The following is a 16,744-nucleotide window of genomic DNA, read 5'->3' on the forward strand; positions in this document are numbered from 1 at the left end:
GGGGTGTGGTGGGACTCATCTTCAACGAGTTCAGCCGGACTTCGGGCAGGCTGGTAAGGACAGAGTGGGAAAACCAAGGGCTTTGACCGGTGCCTTGACTGTGCTGAGAGCTCCTGCAGGTGTCCTTAGCCACAGAGAGCTCCACCCCGCAGGGCCATCAGCGCTGGCACTGCCGTCAGAGTGGCCTCCTAATGGTCATTCCTCAGGGGCGCCAGCGCTGATGTTGGCAGCGATGTCAGTGGATGACATGGGTTTGCACCCCTAGTGCCACAAAGGACCGCAGGGCTGCGTGTGCACCCCTTGGCCTGACCTGTGTCCACGCGTGCCTTCAGCACGGCCGCTTTGTGAAGGGAGGGGCTTGTAGGGACACCCCCATCCATAAATGCTGACGACCAGGAAATGACAGCTGGCGATGGCCAGGCCTCCTGCTGACGTGCTGAGGGTCTTCCCTCTGGCTGGAGGTGCAGGCAAGCAGCGTGTGTCTCTGCTCCCAGGCTTCCCAGCCGTTCACTGGGTCTGGGAACTGGCCATTGAGCTGGGTCTGGCTGTCCTTGTCCTCCTTCAGGAGGTCAGTGCTCCCGCGGGGTTGGTGCAGGAGCACCGGTGGGGCCATGCCTCAGCCCCATGCTGTCTTGCAGGCGGCAGGAGGCCTTTTTGCTTGGGAAACTCCAGAGGAAGGAGCTCTGCGAGCCCTTTGCATGGACATCGTGGGCTCACTGGATGTCTCCCTAAGAGGGATGACCAAAGTAAGTCACCCTGTGCCCTGCTGCTGCAGCCAGGTTTTTTGGCCTTGTGCTTCCAAGTGCTTCCATGTACCCTGAAACTTTTGCTTCAGAAGCACACAGGGCTCAGGAAAGCCCAGACCATCCTTTATGTCTTTGAGCTGAATGGGAATGCTGATGTGGCCAATTGCCTGGTGGTTCTCTGCAGCTCCTGTGGCCGAGGCTGCTGCAGTATGTGGTGCCAGCCCAATACAGCGGCATGCTGATCCCACTCTCCAAGTGCCTCGCAGCCCTGGCTGAGACACGGGACAGAGCAGGGTGTGAAGAAGAGGAGCCTGATGCTGTGGACTCCCAGGAGCAAGGTAGGAGCTGCTGGGCTTGTCTGGGGGCCTGGCCACTCAGTGTCTACATACGCTTTGCTGGCCCTGCGCAGGAGCCCGGGAGAAGCAAAGGGCAGAGCCAGGCTCTGCTGCTGGGCACAAGGAGCTCTTTTCTGCATGGCCCCTGGCCCGGCGCAGAGTCCTGGCTCTCACGCTTGCAGTGATGTCCCGGTGAGCCCGGGCTGGTTCTGGCCATGCGTGAGCTGCCTTGGTGTCACGCTGAGCAGCCCTTAGGAGCCCCCTGGGCCTGCGCTGTGGCAGCGCTGCTGCTCTCAGCCCTCAGCCCTGTGCAGGCTCATTAGAGCTACATGGGGCAGGGCATGGTAGGGGCTTGTCAGCTCACCCAGCCTTTCTTCTTCCCTGCAGCCCAGCTGCCAGCTCCCCAGGCCCTGCTGGCTCGACTGCTGGTGAGTAGTGGGGCCACGAGGAAAGAGATTTTCTGGCCAGGGGTGGTGGGAGAGCTTTGGGCAGAGATGCTCTTGAGGCTGGTGCTGGGATCCCCCCAAGGAGGAGGAGAAGGAGGAGGCAGTGTGCCTGAGCCTGCTCAGGCCTGCTGGGGATCTGACTCCCTTTGGGGCTGGCTGTGCCCCAGGCCATGGAGCGGTGCTGAGCCTACTACCCTCCCAAGCGAAACTCTGGCTCTGGCAGCAGAGGTGACCCTTTTGTCCTGCTCTTGCCTAGGTGGTGGCAGCAGCTCCTCACAAGAGCAGCGACCAGGCAGTTGCTGCCTTGCAGCTGCTGCAGGCCCTCCGGGGCAGGATCCACGGAGCCTTGGGGGCAGTGTGGGTGACCGAGATCCCCCTCCTCCTGCAGTACCTGGAAGGTAAAGGGTGGGTGGGGAGGGAGAGGCAGGGAGAGGGTAGGGGAGTGGGGGAGAAAATGTGTGTTGCCGGTGCATGCTGGGACTCAGTGTTCGGAGCTGTTCTGGGAGCTGCAAGTGAAGCCACGGGGGTCAGTCGCAGTCAGCGGGTCCTTCCCCAGCTGAATCAGTGGCTCTGACTAATGCCCCCTGGGATCCCTTCTGTGTCTTTGGCCTTGCAAGGGCTTTGGAGTAGATGTTTGTGGGCCTTTTGTAGTGTGATGGGCTGGGACTCTTGGGAGGTGTGACTGCAGAGGAGGCCACTGGGCTCTTCTCTGGTGTGAGCTTCAGTAGCAACAAGGGCTTCTGCTTCCCCTTGCTTTCTAGGAGAAAAGGACATGTCCCTTGACTCTGCAGAGTGGGAGCACCGCCTGCTGAAGGTACAGCATCCCTGGGGGAGAAGAGGGAGCAGACAAAGTTGTGGGAGGAAGCTCAGGGCTGCCTGTGTAGGCAGCAGGGGCTGGGGCACCTCCTGAGCACCCTGCACCTCCCCCACAGAGTGACTGGGTGCCTGCCTGCTCAGAGGAGCTGCTGTCTGCACAGGTGACACAGCTGATGGCTAATGCCCTCTAAAGCTGTGGCACACGCCTTTAACACTGCATCCTCTAGGCCTGGCATGCTGGGGGAGGTGTGGGGGGTCTCGCCTGAGGTGTTAGAGGAGAAGAGGGAGGCTGGTGAAAAGAGGGTTGTCTGGGGCCGGCTCTTCCCCACCGCTGTCCTGGGACACTCGGGTGTCGCAAGGGTCTTGGCCAAGGGCTGGGGAACACTCGCTTCCTCTCATGTTCGCCCCAGTTTCTGCGAGCATCGCTGGAGCCCATTGAGGACGAGGTCTGGACCATGGACCTGAGCCAGGAGCTGAGCCGGCAGCTGGACAGCTCTGCCCGTGGCTCCTGGGAGAAGGTGGGTCTTCTGCCCCACGCCAGGGCTGGGGCTGGTGCCGGTGGTGTGCCACACTGGTGGTTTTCACTGCTTCCCCTTCCTTCGCCCCCAAAAGGCCCTTCCCCTGGGCTGCTCCAGCAGCTGGCTACAGCCTGCTGCCATGGCTGGCCTTGCCTGCTCCCTCCTTGCCTGGGGCCGCCCTCTCCTGACAAGGTGGGGCTCTTCCCTTTCAGCTTTTCCTGTACAAGGCTTTTGGGGTGGTGCTGGCAGCTTGTCAGGACCTCAGACACGTCGAAGGGCAGGTGCTGAGGTTCCTCCAGCAGGCGACCTCTGTGGAGCCATCTGAGGCCCAGGTGAGGTGACATTCATTTCCTGAGCATCCCCTGCCTATTCCTGAGAGAGAGGAAAGGCGGCTCCAGACCTCCTTGATCTCCCCATTCCTCTGCTGTTTCCCCCTTGTTGCAGTGGCCTGCCTGAACATTGGCACTGGCCATGGCTGAGTGCTGGGGCTGGAGCCAACTCCCCGTTTCTCTGTGGTTGCAGGGAATGATTTCTGTTGTGTCCCATGCTTCCGAGAGCCACTTCCGCCTGGTCTTGGACACGGTGACAACGTTCTCTGCCGCTTTCACAAACAACTGGCTTTATCCACCTGCCATGGAGCCGAGGGTAAAGGACTTTGCTGTTGGGCTTTCCTCTTTTCGCCTTATTTGCACTTCTACACCGGCAGCAGACAAAGTACGGCAGCCGTGTTTGAATAAGCACCCTTGTGTTACAAGCTCCCTAAGAGCTGTGTTTCAGAGGGGACATCCTGGCACTGTGGCCCCTGAGGTGTCCTTGGGAAGGACGGGGCTTGACACTTGGTGGACCAGAGCCCTGCCCAGATGGGGCAGCTGCAGCAGTTACTCGCATGCAGCCCTGCTGCCCGTGACTTCAGCTGGAGCTGGTGACAAGGGGGCAGGCGCAGTGTGTCACACTGCTCGTTCCCCAAAGCTGAGGTCTGGGAGCAGAAGCCTGGCGAGGTCTCACTGGCTCTGCTCCCGCCCTGGGAGGGAAAGGCGTGGGGAAGCCTTTCATGGCATGGCAGGTGCAGGATGCGTGGCTCTGAGCAGGACCATGACAGGCTGTGTCAGAAACCTTTCCACAGAAAGGTTCCAGACAGCTCCCCGACCCCCGCAAATCACTGGCAAAACCACCGTCAGGGCGCGTGAGGCTGGCTGCGCCTTCCAGCCCATCCTCATGCGAGAACCCGAGCTGTGGGATGGGAGCAGCTAGCGTCCCTGGAGCTGGCAGCCTGGGGGCCTGCTGGGAGGTGCCCAGCTGAAGGAGGAGCTGGTGAGGGTGCAGAGCAGTAGCCTACTGCAGAATCCCACGGGAGTTCTGGGACTGACGTCTTGTGTCATCTCTCTTGGCACAGCAGAAGCAGCAGCAGCAGATGGAGAGAGTCCAGGCCACCTGTGCTGCGCTCATGAACATCTACAGCAGCATTGCGCTGCATGCCCCCAAGGAACTGCTGCTGCCCTGCGTGGATGCAGAAATCATGGGCAGAATCCTGTGGCTCTCCAAAGCCCAACGGCGGGTAGGAGCGCAGGGCGTGCAGGGGGAGGGGAGGGATGCCTGTGCATCCCAGCTCCAGCTGGGGGGTACCAAGACAGACAATCTATTTCTCAAGATCCCCCGAGGAACGCTTTGTCCTCGATGACCAGATCCAAGCCCCCACCCTGCCCATACTCTTCTTTGACCCTTTAGCCCTCCAAAGATTTCAATGTGTTCTTTGCTCTCTTTGGCCTCAGGACACGCAGCTGAAGCTGGCCTTGGTGCAGAGCATCTCCCAGGTCAGCAGTGCCATCCAGGCTGTGGGTGACTGTGGCAGCTTTGAGCTCTCCTCAAAGCAGGAGGCGACACAGACCCTGCTGGTGAGTGCGGGTAGCTGGGGCAGATGCACGGGGGAGTTTGGGCTGTGCCAGGAGGCTGCTCTCCCCAGGGGCGGGATGGTCTTGGCCTTAGGCGAGCAGCTCGTGTCCCAAGCTGGTGGGGCCCCTAGGTGCTTGTGCCGGCTGTGGGGGAGGAGCAGGGTCCATCCTTGGGGATGTGTGGGAGCGACGGGGCAGTGTCTGCCCAGGCCTGTCGGCAAAGGCTGTCCCCAGGGAAGGCGGGAGGGCTGTCCCCTGTCCCTGCCCGCAGCCAACTCTGTGCTTGTCTCTTGTGGTCTTGCAGGACTGGATAGAGGAGGAGCCTTGGGACACCGTGGTGTATGGAGTGTTTGGGGCTCTGGAGGAGTTGAGGTGAGGTCTGCTCCCCGGGATTTGGGGACTCGCCGTGTGCCCCAGCTCAGCTGGCTTGGCCTTGAGCGTGCAGCCAGGAGCTGCTGGGGCTGTGCAGTGGGAGGGTATTCCTCCTTCTGGGTGTTTCCCAAAGGAAGGGAGGGAGATGCAGGGTCTCCGTGACCTGGGAGGGGGCCAGGCTTTGCCTACCTCCTGGGAGGAGGCAGGACTTGCTGGAGCTGAAGGCGGAGCTTGCTGGCATGGGCTGGGGGGTGCTGGATTTGGGGCCCTTGGTTCCGAGGAAGCCAGCTGGGCTTTGAGCTGCTCTGGAGAGGGTCAGTAAATCACCTTTCTCTCTTTCTGTTCCCTCTGGCCAGCAAGCTGAGGCCCCCTCTGAGAAGGGAGGACAGTCGGAAGCTGCTGACTGTGTGCTACCACAAGGTCTTGTCTTATCCTTCTGCGGAACAGAGGTGGAAGGGAAGGAAGACAGCGAGGGCAGCTGTGAACATGACGGTACACCCCCCACCAGTGCCTGCCCACCTCTGGGTCAGGATCCCACCTCAGCGTGCCCTGGCAGCCCCCATGATGCTGAACCTCAGCTCTCCTTTCCTGCTTTCAGCTTCTGCACAGGAGATGCGTGGAAGATCTGGGCCAGCTCATACAAACCCTTGTGAAGGGGAGCCCTGCCTGCTTTGACGACCTGGTCTATGTGAGTAGCCACGGGGCAACAAGGAAAGCATCGTGGGGGCAGAGAATCAAGGCCTTAGCAGGTGATCAGAGATGGATGCCTTTCCTACGGGAAAGGTGGGCTTTGGCTCCTCACTCTGAGGTTGCACATCTGGCTGGGGCCAGGAGCTGAGCTGGGGGACCGGAGCGCCTGGCCACTGCAGCTTTGGGACAGGCAGAGAAGCGGGCCCTGATGGAGCAAAAGCCAAGAGCCAGCCCTCAGCTGGGTGAGAGCAGCCTGCGGGAAGGCCAGAGTGGGGAGATGTCGGGAGGGCTCGACCCTGTCGTGTAGGCAGAGGCAGCTGGAGAGAACGAGGCGCGTGGCAGCGGGGCTTTGTGGGGCTGGGGGCCACACCGGGAAGGGGCCAGAGCAGGAGAGAGATGGAGAGGGATCTCGGGGAGAGAAAGATGCCTGTGTCAAGAGCGATGCACCCTGCCTCAGGTCCTGAAGGGCTGGCTCACCTCAGACAACGCACGGGAGCAGGAGAGAGGCCTGGACTACTGTGCTTCTGTGCTGAGAGCCTGCCAGGAGCAGCTCAAGCTCATGGTGAGTAAGGACACCCTGAGTGCCCCACTGCCCCCTCCCCACCATTTGTGGGCCCAGAAGGGACCCCTGCCTGGCCAGACGCTGGGTTTCAGTGCTTCTGGGATTATGGGGCAGGCAGAAGGGTCTCTGCCTGGTCACTGCGCAGTGAGCAGGGTGGGAGGTAGAGGCAAGTGTGTGCTGGGGCTGCCTGCGACCCTTTTCCTGCTGCTCTCCACTGCAGGGAGGGCATTCGTGCAAGGAGTTGGGCTACCTGATGGGATTTCTGGCGGCTCTGGCCACTCACTGCCTGGACACGTGCTGGCAGAGGGCATGGGTCTGCCTTGGCTGCTTTCTTCAAATGCAAGGTGAGGAGAGTGGGCCTTTTCCAGCCTTGCCTGGCTGATGCTCCCTTCAGCCTGGCCTAGCACCACTGGGATGCCGCAGGGAGGGAAGAGGGAGGGCAAACTGGTTGGCTTTTTTTTGTGGAGCGTGCTTCCAAGGGTTGTGTTCAAACCCTTTCTTTCCTCTTCCAGCAGCAGGCTCTGCCTGTGCTGAGCAAGTGACAGGGAGGTTTCCTGCCTCCCAGAGATGATGGTGGCCTGTGCAGGGGATAGGGGATGCAGCTGCTGGGCGCAGAGGCCAGTGGCTGCTGAAAGCCTGAAGCCCCAGCGAACGGGCTTTTCCCGAGTGGGCCTTTCCAGCCCAGGATTTGTTAGCCATTTATCCGGCTGGGGAAGTCCTGCTGGAGTCCTTTTTTCTCCTGGTTTTTCTTCCAGACAAGACCATGACCGTGGCGTCTCAGGACAATGAGACCAGGTGCCTGGCTGAGGAGCTGAACAGCCTAGACATCGAGACACTGGTGGAGACCCATGCCAAGGTAACTGGAGCAGATGCCCTGTGTGTGTGTGTCTGTGTCTGTGTGTCTGTGCGTGTGCGCATGTGTGTGTGCTCTTGTCAGAATACAGACTTGGTGTACATGCAAGCAAAAGCAGGGAGACACTTCCAAATCAGTTAGTGCCCTGGTTTTCAGCCTGGGGCTTAGTTGCCAGCTGGGTGGGGTTAAGCCACATCACTTGGCTGCAGCAGAAGTAAACAGCACGGTCTCTTCTGTTCCTGAATTCTCTCCAGTCTGTCTGCAAATGGGTCCCTCCAGCACAGGCTACATCGTTTCTGACTCCCATCCTGGACACCCAGATGTTTTCCAGCTCCACACATTGGAAGGCTGCGTGGAAGTGGGTGTTCACCTTCCTGGTGGTATGCGGAAAGGAAATACTTCAGGAGGTAGAGGAGACCTTCATTTTTTTTCCCGTTTGAATTTGTGTCTCTTCCTGTTGGCATTTGCACTGCACCCTGTGCCACTGGCATGGGCTCAAGACTCAGCTGCTGATGGTCTGAGTGAGCACGGGCTGCTGGTGTCTGGGGACAAGGACATGGGAATGTCTTTGCAGAGTCTCCCAATGGTCCAGGGCTTTGCCATGAGTGAGGCACTGTGAGGCACCAACCTTGCTGTTGCCACACTTCCCCTGGGATCCTTTTCAGTCCTCCCTGCCCCGAGACCCACTTCACCCTGGGTTTCAACGTTTGATGGTTTCAGGCTTGATCTGGACTCTGTGCCAAGGGAGCAGGCATTGCTCACGTGCTGAATGGGGTTTCTGGGTCCTGCAGGAGGGGGTAAAGGCTTCATCGAGCGCTTCTTTCTCCTCCTCTTCCATTCAGGTGCCAAAAATCCAGAGCCTCTTTTACACCTTCTTGGAGCGGGACGCCCACAGGAGCTACTCAATGGAGGCAGTACTGCTCCTTGCCCAGTATCAGAAGAAAGCCACAGTCACCAGCCTCCTCCAGAAGAGCATGTACCTCATGGACAGGTAAGTGCTCTACCCGGTTGTCCCACTGAAGGGAAAGCCAGACCCTGCAGCTTGCTGGCACCGGATGGGCCCGGTTGGGAAGCAGGTCTTTTCCCTGCCTGAACCCTCCGGAGTGTTGCGAAACCACGCGGTTGTGTTGGAAGCTGCACTGCGGAAGAGGGGAGGGGAAGGTTTGAGGGTACTGCAAGACTGCGATGATGTGGGCTCAGGGGTGAACGTCTGTTCCCTTGCAGTGGAGCAGTGGAGCTGTGGAGGAGCCTGGGAAGACACACCACTGGGATTCCGGTCCTGAGGTGCTTGGCAGACAAGCTGAACGAAGCAGGAAACAACCGCCAGCAGAGACACTCCTCTGCTCCTGAGCTGTGCAACCGTCAGACTGCTCTGGAGGCACTGACAGTACGTTCAATGGCAGACACATTCCGCAGCTTTGCACCTGCTTTACAAGTCACAGTGCAGCATGAGGAACTGGGGTGCCCTTTGTGGATGCTCGCGGAGACTCCCACGTGGAGACCGTGCTGGGCCGGGACAGTCTTGAGCTCCTGAGCCACAGGGCTGTTGCAGAAGTGGCAATTGCGGCCAGTAACGTGTCCCCCGCCCGCAAGCTCCAGGCAGGTGGGGAAACGAGGCTGGTGGGAAAAGGCCTTGCCTGAACAGGTGGTTCTTCCTCATGTTTCTCTGTAGATCACCCGTGCCATCTGTGAGATGATGATTGCCATGAAGAGCACGCAGCTCAGGAAACTGTTTTCCCACCTCCTTCCCAGCCTCCTGAGGTGGGCCAGTGAAACCCTGGGTGAGGAAAGGCGGCTTTCCCCCGTGAGCATCTGGGGACAGCTGTACCTGGAGGGCCTGATACTTGAGAGGAAGCCGTGTAGGTAAGGAGCCAAAGGGGCCTGTGGAGGGCTTGGCTTCAGTTCCTCAGGGGAACTGAGGGGCGTGGGTCGAGGGGCATGGCTTTTCTTCCACTTCAGTTGGTTTGGGGCTGGAAGAAAATAAATGCCGGTGGTGTTTGCTTCAGCCATGAAGGTGCTGAGGCACCATTTCAAGGGTGTTTAGCTCTGCATCCCCTCACCTGCTGTGATTTGAGAGTTCTTTGAGTTCGTGGTGGTGCTGCTGCTTTGCTTTGCTTTGCTTTGCTTTGCTTTGCTTTGCTTTGGTCGGCTGCGTCTTTGACTTCCCTTGTGCTTTGTTTCTTTTGCCAGGGTCTTCCTTTCAGCTTTAGAGTCGCTGCTAGAAAAATGCATGCCCAGCAAGTGGATGAAGCAGCTCATGCATCAGGCAGTGTGGGCTCGCCTGGAAGACCCCCTGGCTCACCCTGAGGGGATGTGTCTCCTGACCAAGTAAGAGCAGTGGGCATGAATTTGGCCACTCCTGCGGGGCTGTGCCCAGGGAAAGGGCTGCTGGGACACACCCTCCCAGCATGTCTGGGAAGCCATCCCCACTGGAAGAACAGCTCCTGCACTGGGGCGAGGGAATTTTGGAGCCTTTGCCTGCAGCCTTCCTGGCTAACTGTGTGGCCCTTGCTTGTGCTCCCTTGCGCAGCGTCCTGCTCAAAGCTGGCTTTGTCTCCCCCTGCCTGCTGAAGAAGATCTCGCCATGGCTGGATTCCTGCTCACCTAAGCTGCGGGTGACAGCTACAGCTTTCTTGGAAGAGGTGAGGCAGCGGTAGGGAAGGAAGGGTTCAGCGGGCTTTTGCTGAGATACCGCTGCTTGGGATGTCTTTTTTGTGGGAAGATTCCTGCAGAAAGGGGCCCTGAAGTGGAACTGCCAGCAGAGCACCTGACTGGCACCAGGTCCCCACAGCTCTGCCTCTGTCATTGCAGGCTTCTCGAGGATCACGGTACATCAAGGGCCTGTTAGTGAGGCAGGCACCAGAGAAGACTCTCCACGACACCTGACCCCAGCCAGCACCAAGGAGTGAATTAAATAAAGTTCAGCACAAGATGCCTACAGGGTGGGGGTCTTCTGTCTTTTCCCCCCGCTGATTGCGCCAGGGTGGTTGGCAAGACCACATGTGGGTGACACCAAGGCTGGGACCTTCTTGGATCTTCCTGGGCTGGGGACAATGGAGTGATGCTGGGACAGACCCCAGCGCCGCTGTCTCCCTGTGGCGTCCTGCAGCATGTGCAAACACACTGCTTTCAAAATGCCAAGTCATAAACCTCCCACACTGGCTCTTGTCACCAAGTGCCTCAAAAGTTACAGAGAAGAAAACACCCCATGAGTTACATATGCAGGGCCAAGGAGTGTTTGCAGTTTTGGCTTTGGCGAGGCGATTCCAACAGCTGAACGGGGATTATGCTTTTCCTCGAGGTACCTGTGGGCAGGCGGTTCAGCCAGCAGAGCTGGCTGGGTCTCTGCAAGGTGAGTCTCGAGCTCTTCCTGGCAGGAGGCAGCGCTGGGAAGAGGGACAGGGTGGGCTGCAGGTGTTCCCTGTGCAGCTTGGCCCCTGGCAGGGGCAGTGCTGGTGCTTCCTGGCTTCTTCCTCCTCATTCCTGCTCCCCTGCTCATCTTCTCTGGCACAGCAGGGGCACGATGCTGTGCTCCATCTCCATCCACGATCGCAATCTCCCCCCTCACCACTGCAGCCCTTTTAGTATTTTAGTATGTTTGTGGCATAGCTCCCTGGGGTGCTGGAACCCATAAAGGCCATGGCACCAACAAACCGGGTAACCAGATCATATCCCCAACCGCGGTGATCCGCTCTGCTGCCTCTGTATCGGCACGATCTGCTGCTGAGCAGTCCAGGGTGAGCAGGAGCCGACTGGGAGGTGGCACTGGAGGGCCCAAGAGCTGCATCATCCTGGCAAGTGCAGTTGCCACTTGGAAGAACAGAGCGCCTCCTCCTCCTCTTCCTCCTCACTGAGGCTGGTGGTTTTCATGAACCAGCTATGGAGTTCATTGTCCTGCTGCGATGTTCTGCTCTGCTCCCTCTGCATCAGCACACTTTGTTTCCAAGCAGCTTGGACCTGGCCATGCAGTGCAAGGGAGCGAGAGCAGATCAGCTGCAGACTTTGTTTCCCCACTGTGGCAGTCTGCTCTGCATCCTCTCCTCACAGCAGCAGGAAGGGCTGACTCCATGCTTGGAGAGGGAGCAGCCTTGAGGCTGTGAAGACAGCTGCTAGGTGGGAGGGTAAAGAGAGTATTGTCAGGGTCCCAGAAGGAGAACTATCCCCTGTCCATCTGGTACCCTTAGCCACCCTCCGGAGTGACCTTAGTCCTCGCAGGCAGACCCTGTGGTCGCACAGAACCCGCCTTCAGGCCAAGAAGCTTTCACGTCTCATGCATCCTCACGCTGTTTCAAGGCTATCCAGTACCAAAAGGCCGTACTAAAACAAAACCCACCTCTCATTCTTGTGCATTCAACCTATGGGAAAAGGGGACATGACACGCAGCAGCTTCCTGCAGGATCTAGTATTAATACATTGTTACTCGTCGTCTTACTTGCTCCATTTCAAGCAGGTGTTGCCAGCCATGTGCTCAGGTTTCACAAGGTCTTCCAGAGCTCCTGGAAGAGAGTGAAGGGAGAGCACTGAGCTAGCAGAAATGCTCCCCCCCCCAACACAACCACTTCCTAGGAGTGGACAAGCAGTGTGCAGGAGGAGGCAGAGAGAGGATCTTCTGCTGAACCTTTCCCTCAATGCCCAGGAATTCCCAGCGGCATCAAGAGCGACCACTCTGGGGCACCACTCAGTTTAACAACCAATGGCGTGCAGGGTCATGAGCAATGGCAAAACATAATACAAGCCATCAGCCCAGGAGCCAGCCAGGTGTGGAGGGCAAAGGGAAGGATGAGAGATCATCGAGGGTGCAGGGAGAATAATGTGCGCTCAAGCAGATGAAAGCCAGCAAGCTACAGAGAGACCACTGCCATGGCCTCCACAGGACACCGTGGAGCCTGCCTCACCAGGGTCTGCTCCAGGGGCGGCAGGGGAATGTCCGCTCCCACACCTGGAGCACCTGGTGCCCCTCCTTCTGCACTGACTTGGGGGTCTGCAGAGTTGTTCCCCTCACATCTTCTCACTGCTCTCTCTGGCTGCAAAATGTGCTCCTGGTTGTTGGGTTTTTTCCTTCTTAACTCTGTTATCCCAGAGGCGCTGCCACCGTCACTGACGGGCTCGGCCTTGCTCAGCGGCGGGCCCGTCTTGGAGCCAACTGGCATTAGCTCAAAGGGACCTAGGGGAAGCTTCTAGCAGCTTCTTGCAGAAGCCCCCCACGTAGCCATCACCAAAGGTAGACTGCAGCTGGGCCCTTCTCCAGGCCTTGGGCAGAAGGGGCGCTATGGAAGACCAGCAACACAGGAAGCGAGCACTTGAGAGCCTACTTGCAGAAGCCCCTTGCTGCTCCGGGCCCACCTCCCGGCCTGTACCCACGCAGCATCATGCAGTGCCCATGGCAGCAAGGTTGGGACAGGGAAGGGTGCTGGCCCCAGCAGGCCCGACCCATAGCCTTGCCACAGGCCACTTCTCTGCATGCTGAGAATTATATATCATTATCTATTGTTGTTACAGCTGTGTAGACCAATAAAGTTCACCTTTGTTCAGTTTCTATATATCCTAAATTCTTCTACAGAAAATACAATAACCCTTTTCAATTTGCAAAAGCAACATTTCCCAGCGTTTTCCACAGTAATAAATTAGGTAGTTTCTCTCTTCTTCACTTTGTGCTGAGTCTGTTTTGCCCATGTCATTGCTGACAGAATGATCTCTCCCTGTCCTTATTTTGTCTCCTGGGCCTCTTAATATATATTTTCTCCCCTGCCCAACTAAGAAGGGGAGTAATAGACTGACTTTGGTGGGCGTCTGGCCTCCAGCCAGGGCGAAACCACCACAGGACCTAATGACTTTCCATAACTGGAATTTGTGTGTGTGCAGCAGAAAAAACCTTTTGTTTGGGAAAGTGTGTCTGAAGTTACTGACTTATCAATCCACCTTCAGAATTAAAGAAAAAGCATAGATTTGATGGCATGCAAATTTTAATCAAATCACCAGCAGGCATCTAGAGATTTCTCTAGTTAGGTGTTGGAATACGCTCAACTTTCTCTGGAAAGACCTTTGCTGTTCTGTATCTGCTGCTAAGCAGTGATTTGGCTACCTAAATCATAGAATGATACAATGTACTGCGTTGGAAGGGACCTTTAAAGATCATCTAGTCAAACCCCCCTGCAGTAAGCAGGGACATCTTCACTAGATCAGGTTGCTCTGGGGCCCCAACAAGCCTGACAGGGATGGGGCCTCCACTAACTCTCTGGGCAAACTGCTCCAGTGATCTACCACCCTCAAAGTGAAGAATCTTTTGCTACTATCCAACCTAAATTTCCCCTTTTCTAGTTTAAAACTATTACCCCTCGTCCTATTGCTACATGCCCTCATGAACAGTTCTTCCCCAGCTTTCTTACAGGCACCTTTCAGGTACTGGAAGGCCGCCATAAGGTCCCTCTGGAGCCTTCTCTTCTCCAGGCTGAACAACACAAACTCTCCATCTAGCTTCACAGGAGGGCTGCTCCAGCCCTTTGTTCATTTTTGTGGCCCTTCTCTGGACACAGTCCAACAGGTCCATGCCCTTCTTATGTTGAGGGCTCCAAAGCTGGACACAGTACTGCAGGTGAGGTGTCACCAGAGCAGAGCAGGCACTTCTTTTATTGCAGCGCTGGGGAACACAGGGGATATCTCCTCCAAAGACGTGTTCACCCAAAGGTACAAAGCAGAAGATATTTATAAAATTTTAGCAAAATTATTCTGCAAAAATGCTCACTTCTTAGCTTGACCTTTACAAGGATTGGCTTTTGATTGCTTCGCTTCATCTATATTCTTATTCTGTAAAAATCATTGGTTAACAATACTGATTGTTATAAATACAAAGAGGGGAGGGTAATGATTAGCACATTCTGGTGGAAATCATTATCATATGTAAATGTCCTCAGCACCTGCCTAGTTATGTTGAGTGGGGATCCTCTGGTGGTCATCGATAGTCTTCCTCGCTGTGTCCGCCACTGAACCCATCCTTGCACAAGCTCACTTTGACTTCGGCTGCTCTTTTGTAACCATAGCCAGTTTCTTCATATACTTACTGTTTTAACTCAAGGTCCATAACCAGTACCCTTTGTTTTGCTTCCGAGTCCATAGAGATTTTCCATAGTGATAAAGGCACAAATCATCTTGTTCCTAACAGTCCTAACATGCTGTATAGTCTCATAGCTGCTATTACTCCTTTACAATCAAAATCAAATCCTACACTAGATCCAAAATAACCTACAAGTTAAGCTATTTTATTAGGGTGACTGTAACAACCATCCAGCCAATGCCTTATCCACTGAACAGTCCACCCATCAGATCCGTATCTCACCAACATAGGGAGAAGGATATTGTGGGCGACTGTGTCAAAGGTCTTGCAGAAATCCAGGTCGATGACATCCATAGTTCTTCCCTGTCTATTGACCATCAGCAACAGTCACAGCATCTCTGGAAATGACAATTAGGAGAAAAAAAACCCACAAGGAACTGCTTTTTGCCATCAGAGAAGGGAATGAGAAGATGTAAGAAACTGTGCAGGCACCAAGGTCAGAGAAGGCGGTGGGAGGAGGTGCCCCAGGTGCTGAAGAGAAGGATGCCTCTGCAGGCCATGGAGGAACCCACGGTGGAGCAGGTGTCCCGCCACAGCCCATGGGAAAGGCCAAGACCCCACCTGCAGCCCGCGAGAGGCCCCACGCTGGAGCAGATGGAGACATGCAGAAGACGCTGTGACTCGCGTTGGAGCAAGCCTCCACACACGAGTGTTGTATAGAGCAGGTTACTAGTGCCTGACTGTATCCACATGTATATGCTGCTAATGACTGGGAATCTTGATAGTTATATGGAGTACTGTTCTGATTTGGATTTGCCTTGTAAAGGTCTTGTGCAGGCGTGACTGAGACGTTTAAGTAATCATGCAGTGAGTGCGGAGTCCTGCTGCGTACTTCTGGTGACAGCGTACTGCTCAGTGGTTCAGTGGGAGGAGAACTGCCCGTCACACAGGAGACTAGGGTTCCATTCCCCAACAGTGAGTCACTTTTCAGGTGGCATTGATTTATTGGTACTGACTTTGGATATTGTTACAAGGAACTGAGTTTTGAAAATCGATTTAGATTTGACGACCTGTTGGTGTGAGTGAAATGCGTTAACTCTGGTGTGAGTGGTGAGTGACTGAGTTGCAGCATATCTGTGAGAGAGAGAAAAACCTACCCACTAGAAATGTATAGGTTGGGGTTTTTTTATATTTGATGTAATCAGCATGGAACTGAGAATGTAGGGGAGAAACTGTATCGTTCTCGTTAGTATTGCTGGAGAGCTAGACAGGAGTTGAGTTATAAACAAGAACAGGAATCAAGAGGTAAATGTGACTAAGGATGGGAGGGAAACAAAGTAGTGAAATCCCTGAGAAAAGCCCTCTGGCTTGTGTGATTTTGCATTGGAAAGATATCAGAGGAGAACCCGATGGAAGTGTGAATAAAAGAATTTGATGAAGTATTGCAATTCATGCTTTTTAAAGGGAAAAGGAAAATGGGATGAAATTGGCTATGCTGGTATGGTTTTCAATCTCCGAGATCATCCGGAATGGCAGAGGGAGTGTGGGCTTACAATAGCACAGCGCCGCTTAGTATTGCCTTTAGAAAAAAGATAAAGTGAGAGAAAGAGGAACACCTGAAGAGATGCTGCTCTGCTTGTAGTACAGGGGAGTGTTGTGTTCATAGCCTGAATGGTATGAAGACACGTCTGACCTCTCCAGCTCTCCTCACGTTGGAAGCTGAACCAGAAGTGAAACTAATGAAGGCCCACAATTATTAGCCGCTTCACGAGAAACTGTGGGACCGGCAGGGGAAACACTTAGAGTAAGGACCGCCTTTATGCTCAGTGATTTGGACAATTGGGAGGAAATTGCTAAAGGATGTAGGGATGACCCCTCTAAGGCGGCAAAAAGATTTGAATTGATTGTTGAGACTTTGGATCCAGACTGGAAGGATGTCGATCTAACGTGAAGTGAAATGATAGAGACTGGAAATATTGCAAGCTGCCCAGACTAATGTGCAGGCACGGGTAAAGGGACACTTCATATAATATGGATTGTGAGTGGAATGGGAATCAGAACAGAATACTCCTGTTTTACCAATTAAAAAGCCCAATGGAATGTATCGAGTACCGCAAGACTTCAGAGCAATAATTGATACTGTTAAAAATCTCCCCCCGGTGGTAGCTGATCCCTATACACTGCTGACAAAGCTTAAGAATACACAGATTTGGTTGAGAGTCCTAGATTGAAAAGAAGCTTTCTTCTGCCTGCCATTAGCCAAAACCAATCCAACGTTATTTGCAAGGGAATGGGAAGGTCCTACCACCGGTAGGAAAACCCAGCTTACACGGACAGGGTTACCCCAAGGTTTTTCAAATAAATAAAAAATCAATCAAGCATCAATCAATCCAACAATCTTTGGGGATCAATTTGCAGGAGAACTTGAAACATGGAACCCTCCCTCCAGAGACGGAATCTTTCTGC

The sequence above is a fragment of the Gallinula chloropus genome, assembly GCF_964237585.1.
Source record: "Gallinula chloropus genome assembly, chromosome: 1".
NCBI lineage: Eukaryota > Metazoa > Chordata > Aves > Gruiformes > Rallidae > Gallinula > Gallinula chloropus.